Raw genomic sequence first — 19,445 nt, 5'->3', positions numbered from 1 at the left:
AGACCACTTCTCAATTTATAGCAACCAAAGAATACCTTAAAATTTGCTGTAAATTACGCATACCTTAAAAAGTGGATTTTTAGCCTTAGAAAATGCAAAGAGATAGTCAAAAATGTCATAGGACAAAGAGTCAGGAGACCCCAGTTTCAGTCTCTTTTTACTCTCATCAGTCAGTGATATTAATTGGGCACCTACTTTGTTGTTGAAGTCTAAATGAATCACTTATTCATCTTTTAATTCTTCTTTCTCAACTATAAATTGTAAATTTGTCTGCAAATAAAAAATTTAATACTAAACAAAAAGAAAACAAATGACCCTTCCCTGTCTATCCCACAGGGTTTTTAAGAACTTGTAGAAGCACAGATATGAGGATATTAAAAGTTCAGAAAACAGTCCCTATCACTTCCTTCACCATGGCTGGTGTTGCTGTCCATCACTATCACCATTCTCTTAAGCTGGCTTTGACCACCATAATTATCTTTGGGGTCACTGACACCCTCCTAACTGCCTTAATGTACTGCACAAACCATTGTTTCAAGTGGAAACAGGTGAGGGGACCACTGCATTCCTTGGAAAACCAAGATCTAAGTCAGGTGAAGAGAAAGAGCCCAGATACCAGTGTGGGTTAAATTGATTGATTGACAGAATGACAGTGAGACAGATATAAATATATAGATATAGATATATACAGGTTTATAATAAACATTTTAATGTGCCAAGACCATTTTCTAAAAACAGAAGATCAACCTTTAAAATAGACAAGCAGAAACTGGCCTTTACAGGTATCAATTATTTCCCCCAGGAAACATTCATATATTTAAGTAATAGTATTAAAATTCATCCAAGTATCATGTGTACAGACATATCACCTTAAATTCCCAGGGTGGATGAAAATTTTTCTATTTTATCTAATGAAGATAACAATACAAAATTATAAAAATACTTAACATTTAGTTTTTATAAGACATTATCTAGCTTCAAATGCTTACTGCTAGAAAAGGACTTTACGACTTCAAAGGCTAATAATTAATTAGCCAGGCCTTCTATAATGTGCTAATGTGATATAAAAACAGACTTTTAGAATTTTAGAAATAAATGAGGTAAATTGGAAAGGAAGCACGATATGCCTGTCATAAGGCATGTAATTTTTCTTAGAAATTACATGAAAAAAATGTCTCCATCCTTCACCATAGATTAGACACCTTGCAGTATGCAAAAGGAATGGAGAGGCAATTGAAGAAACTGTGTGAAAATGCAAACATCTGCATTCTATACAGAGCAGAACAGTCACTGGCTGTGTAAAAGTCATGTCCTGAGTATATGGAAAATCGGAGAAGCCCACTCCCTCAAGATTAAACAAAGGCATACTTTGCAAAGGAATGCAAAACAGCAAAGAATATGCTAGGCAGTTACACCCAGACATATAAATTGTCAGCAGCACTGTCAAGCCAAGTTTCTATGTTCCTACATGGTATAATACTGAAGTAATTCTAGAATTCAAAACTCAAGAAGTAGAAAGAAATACAAAGAATACTAGGAAAAAAATCAATTATATGAAAATAAAAAGTACAGACATGCCAGAACATTCCCTATAATAATAATTTTTAAAATAACCCTGATATATGTCTGTTCTTCAATAGTGAAGATTAAGGGATTCTATTAAAATAGGAGGACTGATTAGCCTTCATTTAGTTATTGAGAGATTCAAATATCCACCTGTTTTCAACAAAGATAGGAAATATCCCCTGAAGCTCATTAATATACATTTTTGCAAATCACACTAGACAGCTGAGATAAATCTTCTATCAGTTATGAGCAATACTCAGGAGAGGTAAAGGCCCGCTGAGCCGCCACATCCCTCCAGTTGTAAGCATCTTTTCTAACTCTTTTGAATGGAATGATATAACCATTTGGCAAAATCAGCCCTCCTCCCTTTCAGGACTTGTGTCCATTCCAGTCTTTCTCTTCATTTAAATTTATTTATTTATTTTTATTTTTGGCCACGTTGGGTCTTCGTTGTGGTGCACAGGCCTCTCATTGGGTGGCTTCTCTTGCTGCAGAGCATGGGCTCTAGGCGTGCAGGCTTCAGTAGTTGTGGCACTCGGGCTCAGTAGCTGTGGCTCGCAGGCTCTAGAGCGCAGGCTCAGTAGTTGTGGCGTGCAGGCTTAGTTGCTCCACAGCATGTGGGATCTTCCCGGACCAGGGCTCAAACCCGTGTCCCCTGCATCGGCAGGCGGACTCCCAACCACTGCGCCACCAGGGAAGCCCTCTTCATTTAACAGAGCCTTATGCCACCTGTGTCATGAGCAATTTTCTCTTCTCTTCCTTTTTTCTCACGTTGGTTTCATCCCCTGCCAAGCCTTTGATGACATTCAACAGGTACAACTTTGTTTTCTCTTCCTGCCTGAACATGGTCCTCTATTGCTTATAAAATTAAATGGGAACCCTCCAAGGCATTTCAGGCCCTCTCTTCTATTTATCTAATCTTCCAACTTCATCACACCCCTTAGCATGAAGCTACTGCTCTTCCTCATCACATCCATGGCCATCCCCATGTCTTTCATCTGCCCATACACCTCTTATTCTATAAAGCCTGATTCAAGTCCTATCTTCTTGAATGTTTTGCCTTTTCTTCAATATGCTTTAATGTTGTTTGATGTCTGTATTATAAAGACATGGTAGGGCTTCCCTGGTGGCGCAGTGGTTGAGAATCTGCCTGCCAATGCAGGGGACACGGGTTCGAGCCCTGGTCTGGGAGGATCCCACATGCCGCGGAGCAACTAGGCCCGTGAGCCACAAATACTGAGCCTGCGCGTCTGGAGCCTGTGCTCCGCAACAAGAGAGGCCGTGATAGTGAGAGGCCCGCGCACCGCGATGAAGAGTGGCCCCCGCTTGGCACAACTAGAGAAAGCCCTCACACAGAAACGAAGACCCAACACAGCAAAAATAAATTAATTAATTAATTAACTCCTACCCCCAACATCTTCTTTAAAAAAAAAAAAAAAAAGACATGGGAAGAATGAAGGTGAATAACATTTAACAGAATGCAGGGATAATATCCTATTTTATTCAACCATCAATCTCCAAACAGAATCCTCAAGCTAGATGGGGCATTAAAGACCATTTGGTTCAATTCTCTTATCTACAGACAAGAAAACTTGAGGTTCAGAGAAAATGACCTTGAAAGATTTTGGTAGTGAAGAAAGAGGTTAAGATATCTAAAAATATTTTCTACACTGAGCAACCTCCACACCTCACTAACATTTCCTCTTTTCCAAGATCTCCATTCTGTCAATGATTACATCACTATTAACTTTCTTCTTTCCTCTGGACCATGGGCAAGACAGGCCATGTTCGGAGTGCCTAATTTGATGCACACAGTATCTAGAATTCTTTAGTGTCACATGCCTGGATATTATCTTTAATAGAACAAAGAAAATTATCTCTCTTGCCTAGTAGATATAATTAAAAACACAAAGAAACCTCACTAGAAAATTCCTTCTCTAATCTATTTAACAAACACACATTGATCATGTACTATATATGGTTGCCACCAGTAACATAAGGATGACCAAACATGAACCCTACCCTCAAAGTCCTGATGGATCTAGTGGAGAAAATAAAACTAATATGTAATTACAGTACAATACAATAAATGCATAAAGAGAAGTATGGAGAAGGTAGTGTGGGAGTACTCATTAACATAGAAAAAAATTTTTTTCAGAATGAACCATGGGGATTTCAAAGAGGAAATGAAAATGTAGGATTTTATATTAGAGAAAACAAAAACATTCTTTATTAAAACTAATTTCTTTTTAAATTCTATATATCAAGTTTTCATGACAGCTCTGTACCTTACCAAATTACTGCTATTACCTATAACTATCGATATTTGTAAGTACAATTCACAATACTTTGTAACATATAGTGGCTTCCTTTGAGCCTCACAACAACCTCATGAAGAAGTTAAAATACATATAATTATACAAAAAACTGAAGGTTGGATGATAAGCCAAAGCCAACCAGTCCCTTTGAAGGCTACCACAATACTGTGTGCCTGCGACATGATGGCATCTACCATATAATACTGTGACTGCCATTGCTTTTTTGTCTCCCTTACTTGGCTGTCAGCCCAAGGAGATGAATTGTCTCAGTGTATCTATAATAGATTCTCAGTAAATGTTTGAAGACGGGAAGAAGGGAGAGAAGGGGAAAAAAAGAATAAAGGTTAAGCCCAGGCCTTCAGACCCTTTATTCTGTGCTCTTTTCATTTTACCATGGAGCCTCCACGCTATAGCTAAAGACCATGCTACATGATCAGCATGATGACACTGACTAGTCAACTGAGAAAGTCTTCAGTTTACTCTTTTAACCAAATGTTTTGCTCTTTAATCAAGTTCTTGATGCAGATAATCAATAGATACAATTTTCCACATACAGTTTATCTTAAAAAGCAAAAGAACATTAAGGTAATGTGTTATTAAAAGTATAAGGAGTATGTCATGCTTCAGAAGACCACTTTTGATTTAAAAAAATAACTGTCTGAAATTCTAAAAAAGTCTTTCCTCTTCTCATTAATTGTGTTATTTCCTGTTTCCTAGGGATTTATCAGATGGGTTGGATTTATTTCCAACATCTCAGCCATTGTTCTCTTAACCCAAGTTGCTGGATTGAATTTGAGAAAATAGTGGAAAGAAGTTCACAGTGTAATATTTTCTTTCACTGCTTCACTTGGCAAGATCGATATCCAGTTCCTCACTTCCTTTTTCCTTTCTACTAACAGATTTCTGATCCTTATAGTTTTTCTTTACTCAAAGGGGCTCCTTGATAATAAGAGGAATATTTACTGCTGCTGGCTGGGGTCTCAATACTGTCTGTGAATGATCTGATAACAATGTTCACAATTTCCTTGCTTTTTTGAAAAAAATTATGCAGTTCTTGGCTTTATATTTATAGTTATACATAAATATGTGAAAAGTTAAAATGAAAACCCCTAAGCTGCATTATAAATTAATCAATATTTGCAAAGCACTGTAAAAGAACAAAAGAAATATATAAATCACAGGGCTTGCCATAATGGAAATTTAAATATAGTTGAAAACTTAAAAAAACAGCAAGGTGTGAAAAACTTAACAGTTTAATCTAGCATCAGAGAAGGGCAAGTGATATAGATACAGAGGGACAGCAAATTTCTTCAGTGTCCAGAGAAAGACCCCCAAGCTCTAGGGAAATATACAGTGAAGGTATCAGGGAGAAGATGCGGTATGGGACTTGAAGAGAACACTGGATTAACAGAGGGTGACATCAGAGCAAAGAAATTCCAGGCACTGTGATATGGCGTATTCAAAACGCCTTCCATGAGCTGAATCTCAACACATTCCACTTTGTAAAAATTCCACTCTTAGTCAATAATTTTACACAAATCAATGATGTCTTCTACATGCAAAGTTGCTAACATAAATATATACATATTCAAAATATTAATATTGTTTACATGAAAATTAATAAATTGTTTCTTGCCTTGGGATGGTACAGAAAATCAGATTAATAACTATATTTACTTTCACTGTTTTCAGTTTAATCTACAATACACTCTTTCCAGATTTCTCTCTCCTCATCTAATTAAAATGTTGCTGTCCAGCACCATTTTAAAATGATTTGCATCTAAGCCACAAAAACAGAATTGTTTCCTGACTTTGAGCTGAGCCAATGCCAAGTATATTTCAGGCCTCATTTAATTGAGTACATGCCTACTCACATTAGAACAGGTAATTTTCAAGACCACTTAAAGGCCCTTAATGATTATTTTGACATGAAGTGATGTACTTGGTGTGTTTTATAAAATCTGAGTCAAAGATGAATTCATGCACAGCATGTTATCTAATATTGATTACACAGCATTCTGCTTTAATTTCCAAAAAGATTATTCATTTAACAGTGAGTTGTATAACCTTAAACGTATGCACTTAGCAATACTGCAGATAATATATGTATAATGAAAGGCTCATTTCACTTGGACTGAACAGGATAGAGAAAAAGTCATGAACATGAATTCAGTAATGTTTCACAGCTGTTTAGAGGAGGAAGCAAAGAAGAATGCCTTAATAATTGACAGTCCTCACAGGACTGTGAGGTATACTGAGTAGGATGTTATTGCTTAGACTGGACTTTGGCCAGGGCTCCAGCAAGCATTCTTACAAAAACAGCCGTGGGATTTTTAATGGCCAACAAAATTCAGATGCTCAGTTTCACCTGTAATACTAAAAATGACATTTTTTTTTGAGCAAAGATATTGCTGATTATACGGATCTGAAAATGAAAACTCCAAAATAACAATTTTTTAAAAAAATACATCTTTATTGGAGTACAATTGCTTCACCATACTGTGTTAGTTTCTGTTGCAAAACAAAGAGAATCAGCCATATGCATACACATGTCCCCTTATCCCCTCCCTCTTGAGCCTCCCTCCCACCCTCCCTATCCCACCCCTCTAGGTCACTGCAAAGCACCGAGCCGATCTCCCTGTGCTCTGTTGCTGCTTCCCACCAGCCAACTATTTTACATTCGGTCGTGTATACATGTCGATGCTACTCTCACTTCGCCCCAGCTTCGCCCTCCCACCCCATGTCAAGAATTCCATTCTCTATGTCTACCTCTTTATTCCTACCCTGCAACTAGGCTCATCAGTACCATTCTTTTTTTTAGATTCCATATATATGTATTAGCATACGGTATTTGTTTTTCTCTTTCTGACTTACTTCACTCTTCACTCTTCACTCTTACTTCACTTACTTCACTTACTTCACATCTCTAGGTCCATCCACCTCACTACAAATAACTCAGTTTCGTTTCTTTTTATGACTAATATTCCATTGTATATATGTGCCACATCTTCTTTATCCATTTGTCTGTTGATGGACATTTAGGTTGGTTCCATGTCCTGGCTATTGTAAACAGTGCTGCAGTGAACATTGGGGTGCATGTCTATTTTTGAATTATGGTTTTATCAGGGTATATGCCCAGTGGTGGTATTGCTGGGTCATATGGTATTTCTATTTTTAGTTTTTTGAGGAACCTCCATACTGTTTTCCATAGTGGTTGTATCAATTTACATTCCCACCAACACTGCAAGAGGGTTCCCTTTTCACCACACCCTTTCCAGCATTTATTGTTTCTAGCTTTTTTGATAATGGCCATTCTGACTGGCATAAGGTAATACCTCATTGTAGTTTTGATTTGCATTTCTCTAATATTTAGTGATGTTGAGCAGCTTTTCATGTGCTTCTCGGCCATCGGTATGTCTTCTTTGGAGAAATGCCTATTTAGGTCTTCCACCCATTTTTTAACTGGATTGTTTGTTTTCTTTGATATTGAGATCCATGAGCTGTTTGTATATTTTGGAGATTAATCCTTTGTTGTTTCATTTGCAAATATTTTCTCCCATTCTGAGGGTTGTCTTTTTGTCTTGTTTATGGTTTCCTCTGCTGGGCAAAAGCTATTAAGTTTAATTAAGTCCCATTTGTTTATTTTTGTTTTTATTTCTGTTACTCTAGGAGATGGGTCAAAAAAGATCTTGCTGTAGTTTACATCAAAGAGTGTTTTTCCTATGTTTTCCTCTAACAGTTTTATTGTGTCTGGTCTTACATTTAAGTCTTTAATCCATTTGGAGTTTAAGATAAACTCCAGAAAAAGATATCAGAAAAAAAGAAAATTATAGGCCAGTATCACTGATGAACACAGATGCAAAAATCCTGAGCAAAACACTAGCAAACAGAATCCAACAGCACATTAAAAGGATCATACACCATGATCAAGTGGGATTTATACCAGGGATGCAAGAATTCTTCAGTATAAGCAAATCAATCAATGTGATACACCACATTAACAAATTGAAGAATAAAAACCATATGATCATCTCAATAGATGTAGAAAAAGCTTTCGACAAAATTCAACACCATTTATGATAAAAACTCTCCAGAAAATGGGCATAAAGGGAACCTACCTCAACGTAATAAAGGCCATAAATGACAAACCCACAGCAAGCATCATACTCAATGGTGAAAAACTGAAAGCACTTCCACTAGGATCAGGAACACGACAAGGATGTCCACTCTCGCCACTATTATTCAACATAGTTTTGTAAGCCCTAGCCATGACAATCAGAGAAGAAAAAGAAATAAATGGAATACAAATTGGAAAAGAAGTAAAACTGTCACTGTTTGCAGATGACATGATACTATACATAGAAAATCCTGAAGATGCCACCAGAAAACTACTAGAACTAATCAATGAATCTGGTAAGGTTGCAGCATACAAAATTAATGTACAGAAATCTCTAACATTCCTATACACCAACAATGAAAAATCAGAAAGAGAAATTAAAGAAACACTCCCATTCACCACTGCAACAAAAAAGAATAAAATACCTAGGAATAAACCTGCCTAAGGAGGCAAAAGACTTGTACTCAGAAAACTATAAAACACTGATGAAAGAAATCAAAGATGACATAAACAGATGGAGAAATATACCATGTTCTTGGATTGGAAGAATCAATATTGTGAAAATGACTATACTGCCCAAAGCAATCTACAGATTCAATGCAATCCCTATCAAACTATCAATGGCATTCTTCACTGAATTAGAACAAAAAAATCTTACAATTCATATGGAAACACAAAAGACCCCAAACAGCCACAGCAATCTTGAGAAAGAAAAACAGAGTTGGAGGAATCAGACTCCCAGACTTCAAACTATACCACAAAGCTACAGTAATCAAGACAGTATGGTACTGGCACAAAAACAGAAATACAGATCAGTGGTACAGGATTGACTGCCCAGAGATAAACCCCTGCACATATGGGCACCTAATTTATGACAAAGGAGGCAAGAACATACAATGGAGAAAAGACAGCCTCTTCAATAAGTGGTGCTGGGAAAACTGGACAGCTACATGTAAAAGAATGAAATTAGAACACTACCTAACACCATACACTAAAATGGCATTTTAACATCAAAATATATCCAAGCATTGACAAGATATACTCAAATAATAAAACATATAATATTTTAAGTCATGCTATTTAATAAGATTTAACTAACAAGCTTTCCAATGTGATCAAGATACTCTGAAAGCAAACAAGAAGAAAATTAATACTATCTTCCAGAACATTTCTAAATTTAGATATGATATTCTTATAGGAGACTGTGTCTTAAACTTTAAAATGAAAAATATTAGAATTCATTTCAAAGTTTTAATTGTTTTCTTAGACCATTCTTTAGCATTAATAGTCTTCAAAATAAAAGTAAACATCGGGGGGGATAAAGAAAAGAAAAACTACAAAAGGAGCAGTAAAATGTTTTTGAAAGAGAAATATGCTTGCAAATCCTTAGAAAAGAATCATTAATATTGCTGAAATTTCCACGTTAGGAAAACACACTTAACTTCAGCCCTGTTTCCACAACTAAACAAATACATGCAATCCTTTGATCATGTTTTCAGGGAAAATACAATTCAGTGGTCCAAAACCATATTTACGAAGTAAACAGTTTATTTGCAAACAATGAGAATCAGAGGCATGGCAAAATATAGATGCTTTGCATGTGTCTGTATATATGTTATAATATGTGTATGCTTTTCCCTAAATACTTGCATTCATTCATTCATTCAACAAACAGGCACTCTATCCTTAAGCTTGGTTCAAATAGGCAGGAGAAAGCAAATACATTTAAAGAGTAGGGTCTTGAATATAAGAGAGTCAGAAGTATCTGGGTGTATCTTATAAACAAAGAGGTGGCTGAATGGACTTGTGACCGGTACAGTTGTACCAGGCCCTACTCTCAAAAGAACCCCTGCTTTGGGGTTTAATGCTTTGCAGTCACTGTCTTGAAATAATTTTATGTTTGAATTTATGTTTCATAAAGCAAACTTCAATGAGAAGATGTTAACATGTACTCCAAGTTTGTAGCCTCATCTCATACATGGTCCTGCCCCTATCACCTTCTGGGGACAGGTTCTCAGCCACCTGTTCACCCATCCCCATATGTCCCCAGCCATACCCAGCACCCCAGTCCCTGCTTCTGCCATCTGCCCCAGTGAGGACCTGGATGTGAGGATGGGGAGGTTAGGATGAGGGCACTCAAGTGCTGGCCAAGGTTAGAGGCCAAGTCTTAGCCTCTCAGCTGGGACAAGCCTTTTAATGAACTCCCAATCCATACGCCAGGCACTTCCCAGCACCACGGTTTAAAGATCTCTGGTGGTCATCTGTCTGCCAAGAGTTGAGGCAATGGGGCCAGAGACAGAGGAGATATCTGGCTCAACTTCACCAGACCCTGTTTCCAGCTTGAGCACAGTGCTTGGGTCCCAATGGCAGGAGGGGGAATCTGACAGCCTTCATCCCTAGGTGGGACCTCAGGGACCAGAGGGGCCAGTGTGGGTGTGCACTTGAACCACAGGTATCCTGCTACCCAGGGGCGCTCCCTTCACAGGTGCCATGCCAGGAGGATATTCTCTTCCTCCTTGTAACCCTCTGTAGCCTAGCTTAAACCGTTAAGCAAACTTTACCATCCATCTTTATTTTGTGCAATGTCAATATTAGACGCAAATATCAGAGCATTTGACTATTATGTAGATTTACCCAAATTATACAATTTGTATTTCATGGCTGATACCAGATGGTGCCTCCAGCTTTCCAGAAGAGATACACAAGTCAGATTTGGGAAGGTTGAAGAAGGAACCATTCATTCATAATCCCAGCAACAGGATGAATGTTCCAGGTTTATCATGACATTGAATTAAATAGTACTCCTTATTGAAAAACATAAAGGATTTTTTAAATGAAAAAAGACCACGGTTATATAAAAGAAAGCTAAATATTAAAATGTTATTCTGCCAAGTTAATTTATGGATTTAATACATTAAAAATCTCAAAAAGAATATTTTTTTGCTTATGTTTTAGAATACTTAGCAACAATATTCTTAAATTTATTCTGAACAGCACATGGGCAATCATATCAATGAAAACTGGCCAAAAAAACTATAAACAGGACATCATAAGCATGAATAACTAAGAGGATAGAAGTGTTGACATACAAATAAATATCTAATAAGTAGAAAAGAATTAATAATTATATACAAACTAGCATCTGAAGACAAGATGCATAAAGTAAGATTATTTCTTTTAAAAATATTTATCTCTAATTCATATTTTATAGTATCTAGTAAAAATAAGCTCCAAAGGGTTAAATGGTTCAATATAACCATTGTAATTATTTCAACTGAATCTAAATTAGAATATATATCAGATATATATAGAAAAATAACATTCTCCTTTTCAAAGTAATAGAAGAAATCACAAGGGGAAATACTGACAGATATGAATATATAAAAATCAAGTAAAAATTAAAATCTAAAAAAGATATAAAGCCAGATTTTCCAACATTTATGTCACCAATTAAAATAAATTAAAATCTATACTATCTGAAGAGATCAAATTTTTACAAAAAAAAATAATAAAGTACCAATCACTAAATGAAAGGAAAATTCATTTAAAGGATAACAAAAAAAAAGAGACCAGAAACAAATGCTCATATTTAGTTACAGCAAAAGAGAGTAAACTGCAGCAAATTTGAAGTATCTTACAAGAAAGAAAATGATTTTGTTTAATATTATCACTCAAACCAGTATCATAATAAACCTGCAATACTGGTACTGTTGTTAAGATTATAAGTGGTTGTAACTTTTGTGAAATTCACTGTAGTTATGTGTATGATATGATTGTAGGTATGATAAGTCTTAAAAGTATGTTGTGATAAAGTCATTTCCCACTTTGCTATAATCTGCTGAAAATAGATACTGATATTACTAGGATATCAATAATGTCAAAATAGAGAAATGATTATAAACATGATTCTCTAAATAATATTAGGCAGCAATTAAACTACTGTTCCATGTAGAAACACAAGTGAATGTTTATCTTAACAACATTAAAAAGCAAAACACAGAATTATAGGTACCTTGATTGCACCTATCTACAAAGACATATATGCATAAAAACAAATTCTGAAAGGTCACACCACAGTAAAAATTGATTCCTGGAATAAGTGGAGTGATGATTACTTTTTTTCTTTCTTCAAATTTTTCAAATTATTTGTACTTGTAAGTTAAGGAGAAAGAGAAGAATTTCACTTGATCACAGACAAGTATGAGGTTTTGCTCATAAATTCTGGCTGACTGTGGTTCTTAAATGGTTTAAATTGGTCACTGGAAAAAAGAGGCAAAAATATTTTTCAGCATTGGGCAACATAACAAGCATTGATTTGAGACATTATCTGTTAATGTTGTGAGGCAAAATATCTTAACTATTAAGAATCTAACCAGAACAGTCATTGTCTGGATATGGTATTCTTTTCTAATTTTCTCACTTCCAGCTTCCAGCTTTCTTTCAAACGCCCAACTCTTGACAATGTCATCTTCCTACTGTTAGTCTTTATTGAATATACAAAGAATTCCTTTTGATTGGATGAAATAAAACACTCTCCACACTTGTAACATGGAAGCTTAATCACAGTCACATTTTGTTTCTCTTCTGCTTACTGCTGAGTTTTTTCTCTACACACTCTTGCAATGACATGTGTTTATTCATATACACATGTGTCTTCTGTTTTGCTTTTTTTCTCTTCATAGAAAAAGTATGGGAAATAGGAAATACCCAGTATAATTGTAAATATTGAACATGAAACCAAATCATCACTGTGAATATGCATTTTAAATTTAAATACCTCTCCTACTGGGAAGAAGTTCAGAGTATTCATCTTAGTTGGTAACTAAAAGCATCCCAGATTTGGAAGTTACTATAGTCTAAGGTAATGAAGTTAATTTACTATGTGCCATTGTGAATAGACTCCAAAGGCATTTTCAACTCAAGACAAACCCGTGCATCGTGCCCATACCTGGTAAGAGGAAAGCATCCACATAGGAGCCATCTCACTTCTCCTCCCACATCACCAGTGCACTACTGCATTAGCAAGGAGAGGGATGTCCCCACAGATACCAAGAGGCTGTGGCACATATCCAAGTCAAGGACAAGAGTCACTCTGGGGCATTTCTCTTGTATCACAGTGATCAGTCCTTTCTTACCATTCAGGGTTTCAATACCTCTGCTTCAAGCTCCCATGCTTCTCTATTTTACTCTGAAGAACATTCCTATTAACCAATTATATCAAGCCTTCTCTTTAAAACCTGAACTGCAAAAGGCAGGAGTTGTTTCCTTTTTGTACTACATTACTCAAACCAAAATAATTAATATGTTCTACAGACATCCATTAATAGAAATTAGCAGAGACACTGAGAGGGAGATTTGGCCAAGTGAAATTCCCAACCAAACTGATTAATAATAGTGTTTAGATGGGTGCTGATCCAGACGCCACCAGAAAATCTACATAGTCTAGATGAAAAGTGACATTGGATTTGGATAACTGTCCACTCACATGGCCCTCATTTACTAAATGTTTGACCTAAGAGTCAGTCGTTGTCTTTCTTAAGAGCTCAGGCACTGGAATCAAAACTACTTGGGTTAGAAGCAAGGCTCTGCCACATAATAGTTTTTTTGTTTTGTTTTTAATTTTTATCCAGCTCCTAAATCTCAATGACTTTCAGTTTCCCCATCTATAAAGTGGGGAAAATAATCATAGCTACACCACTGAGTTGTCGTGAGAGTTTAATCAGGATAGCATGCATGATGCAACGCTTGGAATGGATTAAACACACTAACTCTGCTACTGCTACCGCTGCTACTGCCAGTAACTTTCATGACAATGTAAAATACATTATGCTAGGTACTATGATTGGTTAAATAAAAATCTACTATAATATAAGGAACAAATTCAGTCTTGGAGTTTAGAAAAACATAATACTTTTTTGTGCTTATCACTGCTTAAGATGATTTAATGAATTTGAATTTCCAACTTAAACTGCATTCGTTAAGTAAGGTGTGTTTTTTTTTTTTAAAGTAAGGTACATTCTTATTAAGCCATGCCTCCTAAAAAAATCTTCTTATTTTTACCTTGCATCAGATGAAAAATGTCAAACTTTTAGACAAATAAAACTCTTTCTGGCCTTTGGAGATAACAAAACAACATTTCTCATACTTGTCATTAAATCAGATCTCAGAATCTAAAGTTACATGATCAAGCATTTCAAAATATGTTTGATCTTTAATTTCTACTTCTCTGATACTTAAAAATATTAATACCCAAACAGGATGGAGATAAGAACAGCATTCATCAAAAAGAGAAAACAGGTATCTGATTTAGGGTTGCTAATTAATATGTTATAAGAAAATACTACTGTCAAGTTCTATTTTCTATTCACTCTTCCCAAAGTAATATAGAAAAATGTCCACCTCTACACCTTTGTTTATATTTTTTCTATATAAGAGACTGTTCTCTCCCTTATCAAACTTTTCTTTAAGATTTAATTCAGGTCCCAACTTTTTTGGAACAAATTCCTGAGTGTTTCAATCCTTAGAGGTCACTCCTCTGAATTCTTTTAATGACATATCTCAACTGTTAAGTATTTACCCAATGTGGTAAATGTCCTCTAAAATGGCCTCCAATGACCCCCACCACCTGATACTCACACTCTTGTGTAATCTCCTCTCCTTAAGAATGGGCTGAACCTAATAACTTGCTTCTAATGAAGAGAATGGGGCAAAAGTGATGGGATGTCACCCACCACTGGGATTAGGTTGCAAAGAGACTATGGCTTCTGTCTTGCATGTACTCTCTTGCTCTCTGATGGAAATTACCCATATGAGCTACCCTATTATCCTACGGAGAGGTTCACGTGGCAAGGACAGAGGGCATCCTCTGGCCAACAGCCAGCAAGTAACTCAATCCTGACAACAGCCATGTGAGTAACAAAGTGGACCTTCTCCAGTCAAGCCATGCAATGACCACACACTCAGTTAGTGCCTTAATTGTAGACTTGTGGGAGAGCCTGAATCAGAGGACCCAGCTACGTTTTACTGGGATTCCTGACTCCCAAAAAGTATGATTTAATAATTGTTTGTTATGTTACAACACTAAGGTTTGGAATAATTTTCCATGCAGCAATAGATTCATTTAACTCCATATTCAGTCTCCATAGCTAGATTATAACTGCTCTGATGACAGCAACTGTGACATTTTGAATCTCCATCATTTGGACAGTGACCTTCACTGTGTGATGATGGTAAAGTTACAGAAATACTTAGACAACAATTTTGAACAATATATACAAGTATTACTTTAAAAGTCACTATAAATTGCAGGATCTTCAAAAATCTGTAATTTAATTTGCAAAACAGAGAAAATATAAACATATGTGTGTATATATGCATGTGTATATAATAAGTAAATGCCCACAATAGAAACAGATCATAAATGACCAAATTTAGAAGAGGCAATGGAAAGTGTGATATCTAGAAAATCAGAAAACAGTATGGCTATCTGAAAAATATTTAAGAAAAAAGTACTAAGCATTACAAAATCTCTTAAAACAACTATGGCATTTAATCCTAAAAATTAGGATAGTTAGAAATAGTGAACATTAATAGAAATTATGTCATTCATACATTATCCCTAATGGTGCCTATGAATTTCATCATGATAATTAAAGCAATAAAGTTAGGTGGATGAATTAAGCAAAGAAAATTCAAAGAAATTGAAATTGAATTCAAGACTCTAAAGAAGTTATTAATAAAGCATACACTCTGCCAAAGAATAAATGGACAAAAATTTAAGCTCTCTTCTGGCAAACACTCTTCTTCTAACACTTTTTAATTCAATAAATCATCTTTCAGTCCCTACTAGGTAATTATACCCCATGCCTGAAGCTGACCACCAGAAGCCTGATAAAACAGTTCACATTGCAGCCCAATTGCTTTGTGAATTTGTGATGTTTTAATTCTGCAAATCTCAACTCACCTATCAAGTTTACTGTAAAAATGCTGAATATGTTTGGCACAGGTCATAAGGAAGAAAGTTTAGAAGGCATATTTCTGAGATGGAATACAACAGACTAGCATAGAACAGAATTGTAAAGTGCACTGTTCTTAGTGCAAGGGAACCAACTGTGGAGGACACAGACGTGATCTCCTTCCCCATGGATTTCACAGTATGAGAGAGAAAATGGACAATAAAACAAGTAAACGAGCAAAGAGAAAAAAAAATAGCAACAGGTTGGAATAAGTGTTGTGATGGAAATAAGCAGGCTATGGGACAAATAATGGGCAGAGGGGCTGCTTAATAGTACAGCATCAAGGAAGACCTCTTTCATTTCCTTTGTGCAAAACGAATGTCCGTAATCTTTGTCCATTTTTATACTGGGCTGTTGCTCTTTTTGTGTCAATCTGTGAAAGGTGTTTATATTAAGTAAATTAGGTTTTGTCTGTGACATGAGTTGCGAAAAGTTTTTTCTACCTTGATGTCTCTTGTGGCAATTTTGGTCATGTAGAAATAGTTTTCTTTTATGTAGTAATAAAATTTATTACTCTTTTCCCTGTGGTTCTTGGTTTTTATCATAGCTGGGAAAACTTTCTTCATGCTGAAGTTATATAGAGTTCTCTCATGATGTCTTCTAGTACTTTTAAGGTTTATGTTTTAGATTTACATCTATGGTCCATTTGAAGTTTCTGCTGGTGTAAGCTATCAAGTATGGATCCACTTCTCTTCCAGATGGCTACCCTGTTGGCTCATCATTATTTATTGAAAAATCAATTTTTACCTACCGATATTACATGCCACTACAATTCATGTATGTATTCTACATTTCTTTCCATTAATCTTTTGCTTTATGTCCAGAACCAAACTGTCTGAACCACAATTGTCAGAACCACCCCCAACTTAATATGTCTGTCTTTATTTTCTACATTTTTTGGAGTCTTTTAATAAATAATCTCTCTTGAGATAATTTAACCACTTTAACCACTTGATGCAGTTTTTCAAATTACTCATCTAGAGTTTAGAAAACAAAATCTCTTAAGGCTTAAATTTGCTGCATTTTGAGGTATTTTCCCTTTTATCCTTTCTTACATTATGTATTATTGCCCTCTACATTTTTTGTAATTTCATTAGCTAATATTTTAGTTTTCCCAGAGAAAATGTACTTCTATTCATCTCTTATCTAATTCATTTATTCCTGCTTTTACGTTTTTTAATTATATCATTTTACTTTGCATAGACTGATTTTGTTGTTTTCTTCCAGCTTCCTAACTTACTACACTCAAAGTAGCAAATGTATACTTTTTCTTCTGGGAGTTATTTATCTACATATCATAGATACTGATAGGCTGTATTTTTATTATATTTATTTTCTATATTTTAACAATTTTAGTTTGGATTTCCTTTTTGACATGACTTTGAGAGAAAGATTTTCTAATCTGATGAATTGTTTTAAATTTTATTCTCTTATTAATTTCTAGTTTTATTGTATTATTATTAGTGCAATTTTCCTTGTAGTACTGCAAATGTTTTGTTTTTGTTAACATTCCATGCTCACTTGGGAAGAAGATATATTCTCTGTTTTAAGGAAACATAGTTTTGTACATCAATTAGATCCATCTTATTAATTATATTAACTAGGTCTTATAGATTTACATAGTTTGGGCCACTTGGTCTGTCATGAACTATGGAAGAAAATCAAGGCTCCTCATTCTAAATTGCTTATATTTCTTCCCTTAACATTACTTTGTTTTATGAATGGTACATAGATATATTTCACTGTTATATCTTCACTATGAATGCTTCAACCCTTTATAAAGTATTATTTTATCTTGTTTAACATTATAGAGTGCTCTTTTTATTTCATTTTAGGTTAATCTGACTTAAAGTAAAACTTGCCTTATATCGTCTAGATCATGACCTTAGCTTGCTTTTAATGTGCATTTGAAATAAACATACTTATTTTACCTGCCATTTTCTTTCTCTCTACTGTCCCACTTTTGTAAGGTTTATTATTTCTACTGTCAGCACAACTAACATTATAGTCTATTTTGTCGCTCTAATCCCCATATTTGCTCTACTGTTAAAGAGTTACGTGGATCTAGTGCTCCTGGCTAGTACTTTTGCTGTAGTTTTTTCAGACATCTTAAAAATTCCTGAAGACATTTCATGGAAACAATATTCCCTGAGTTGCGCATGTTCAAAATAGTTTACTATTGCTTTTGTACTTTAACAACATTTTTGCTGGCTATAAAATTCCTGAGTCACACTCTTTATCTGAAGATTCTGTAGATGCTGCTCCACTCCCTAGCACTGAATGTGTTATAGAACAGCTTAAGGTCACATTAATCTTTTCCTTCTACAAGTGACTTTTTTCTTGGCCACCCAAAGGATTCTTTCACTATCTTCAATGTTAAGCAATTTAATGTGGATGTTTTTACATGGATGGCTCTGGGGCAACTTCCATTGGGCTTGATATGTTTTTTAACATGTAAATGCAAGTCTTTTTTAATTTATGGAAGTTCATTTAATTTTTATCTTTTATTTTGTCACATAATTTCTGTTTTATTTATTAGCAACTCCAGTAATATGCATGATTGACTTCCTTTGCCTGTATTCTATAGCTATCATTTTATCTCTAATCTTTTTGAACTCTTTTTATATTTGTTTCCTCCTGCTCACTTTTCTCACATCCATCCTCTAGATTTTTGCTATGTTTCAGCAGCGTTATTTCTTATTTTCCTGCCAACTTTACCTTTATTTCTGTGATGGTTTTATTTCACTCTTCTATTTCTTTCTTGAGCCTCCTCACTATTCACCTACCATCTCTTTTCTCAGTTCTTGTATTTTTCAGTAGCACTAACCCTACAGAGAGACATTTATTTCTTTAAGATTTTGTTTTGCTTTATTTTTAAATTTATGGCACAATGTTCAGGAATAATTTTTGTCTCTTTCATGGCTAAATTGTTTTGTTTTGTTTTGTTTTCTCATGATCTTTCCTTACCTAGCTTTTGGTTTTCCTCTTCACTTCCTCATATTTTCCTTGTGATTTTCTTTAAAAAAATCTTGGGCTGGTTCTTTTTTGTATCATAGTAGTAACATTGGTACTTTTTTTCTGTACCAGCTGTTTGCTGGAGATTCATGTGAGGAAGGAACCAGGGACATGTTCCAGGATAAAAGCACTTTTTCTCCTGATAAAGGATTTTGTTTGTATATTTATTTGCTCTTTACATTTCCTCAGCCAATGGACACGGCAGCTGTGGCAGTTTTCTTAACTCAGCATTCTTTTCTCCACTGCAACAGAAACTGCCTGTTTGCTGAACTATTCCCTGTATTTTCTTATGATTAACCCATCTTCACTGCTGAGAACCAAACCAAACCAAAGGGTCTGAGAAAGCCCTTGCTATCTGCTGGTTCACCCCATGTGTGCTGTTATAAAAACAGAGGTCAAGCATTGCACCTCAGT

The 19,445-nt window shown here is 35.3% G+C and overlaps 1 protein-coding gene across 5 annotated transcripts in view; it reads right to left on the bottom strand.

Moving 5' to 3' along the window:
* The window catches only part of HMCN1 (hemicentin 1), a 526,618-nt gene that overhangs the window by 418,644 nt on the left and 88,529 nt on the right, over positions 1 to 19,445 (bottom strand). The gene's annotated exons all lie outside the window — the stretch shown is intronic.

This window comes from Mesoplodon bidens, assembly GCF_964165515.1.
Source record: "Mesoplodon bidens genome assembly, chromosome: 2".
NCBI classification, from domain to species: Eukaryota; Metazoa; Chordata; class Mammalia; order Artiodactyla; family Ziphiidae; genus Mesoplodon; species Mesoplodon bidens.
Note: the sequence above shows the minus strand (reverse complement) of the source record. Positions and strands in the feature narration are given on the sequence as shown.